This window comes from Mustela nivalis, assembly GCF_964662115.1.
Source record: "Mustela nivalis genome assembly, chromosome: 1".
NCBI lineage: Eukaryota > Metazoa > Chordata > Mammalia > Carnivora > Mustelidae > Mustela > Mustela nivalis.
The window spans coordinates 204,965,329-204,967,047 of NC_139020.1; the positions used below are offsets into that span (position 1 = coordinate 204,965,329).

At 39.7% G+C, this 1,719-nt stretch overlaps 1 pseudogene across 1 annotated transcript; it reads left to right on the top strand.

The window, feature by feature from the left end:
* The first annotated feature begins 391 nt into the window (after positions 1 to 391).
* LOC309862859 (olfactory receptor-like protein OLF4) lies at positions 392 to 1,263 on the top strand (annotated as a pseudogene). The gene has a single exon. The product of its transcript is annotated as an olfactory receptor-like protein OLF4 (transcript).
* The last annotated feature ends 456 nt before the right edge of the window (positions 1,264 to 1,719 follow it).

Here is a 1,719-nt window from a genome sequence, read left to right on the forward strand (position 1 = left end):
ACTGTATCCCCATTGAGTATTATGCTTCCTGTGGGTTTTCTTTAAATGGTTTTATGTTGAGATAGTTTTCTTCTATTCCTATTACTCGTTCTTTTTGTTAAAATTTCTTTTCAGTGCTCCAGAATTCATTGTTTGTGCATCACACCCAGTGCTCCATGCAATATGTGCCCTCCATAATACCCACCACCAGGCTTACCCAACCTCCCAACTCCTGCCCCTCCAAAAACCAGAGATTGTTTTTCACAGTTCTTAATGTTTTTATCATGTTCTATACACACATATAAACATCAACGTCCTGAGTGCAGAATATAAACAATAATATATCTTCAGGTTAGTAATGCATGATTGTGTTGTGCTTGTTCTTTCTTATTTTTGTAGTCACATCAATGACATGGAACTGGAGAATGACACACAAATTTTGGGATTTCTTCTTCTGGGATTTTCAGAGGGACCAGAATTGCAACCCTTCCTCTTTGGGCTGTTCCTGTCCATGTACCTGGTTACCATACTTGGAAATCTGCTCATCTTCTTGGCTGTTAGCTCAGATTCCCATCTCCATATGCCCATGTACTTCTTCCTTGCCAACCTGTCCTTTGTAGACATCTGTTTCACCTCCACTACCATTCCCAAGATGTTGGTGAATATAGAAACACAGAAAAAAGTCATACCTTATGGCAGCTGCATCATGCAGATGTTCTTTTTTATACTTTTTGCAACTTTGGACAACTTCCTCTTGACTGTGATGGCTTATGATCGCTTTGTGGCAATCTGCCACCCCCTACACTACATGGCAACAATGAGCCCTCAGCTCTGTGGACTGCTGGTTCTGGTATCCTGGATCATGAGTGTCCTGCATTCTTTGTTACAAACCTTAATGGTGTTGCAGCTATCCTTCTGTACAGAGGTGGAAATCCCCCACTTTTTCTGTGAACTCAATCAGATGATCCAACTTGCATGTTCTGACACCTTTCTCAATAACATGGTGATGTATTCTGCAGCTATCCTCCTGGCTGGTGTTCCCCTAGCCGGGGTCCTTTACTCTTATTCTAAGATAGTTTCCTCCATATGTGGGATTTCATCATCTCAGGGCAAGCACAAGGCATTTTCCACATGTGCGTCACATCTCTTGGTTGTCTCCTTATTTTATTGTACTAGCCTAGGAGTGTACCTTAGCTCTGCTGCTACCCAGAGCTCCCACTCAAGTGCAGTAGCCTCGGTGATGTACACGATGGTCACACCTATGCTGAATCCCTTCATCTATAGTTTGAGGAACAAAGATATAAAGGAGGCTCTAAATGTATTTTTCAGAGCATCCATAAAGAGGCCATTTTTCAACAAGTACCTGTGCTTGCAGGCTTAGTGCCTAATACCCAGAAATTGTGATTCTTTAGTCAGATCATGAAAGAGGAACTTAATCTCTTTTATATCCTGGAGTTTCAATTTTTCTAAAGATCAACTGCTTTCTGGAATTTAAATAAGTGTCTGTTAAATTTTCTACTGCTTCTGAGAGCTAACAATTTTTTTTTTGTTTCCTTAATTTCCAAAGTTTGTCCCAACCTTGAATTAGAAACTATTTGGAGATTCCCATTTGCCTCATATAGTAATGAATGGTCCTAGTTTTATTAACTAAATGACATTGGCAACTGAGGTCATTTTTATAATTTTTTTTTGTAGAGGAAATTCTAAGATCACAGTTTTTCACTCTGTCTGTCATTCTTT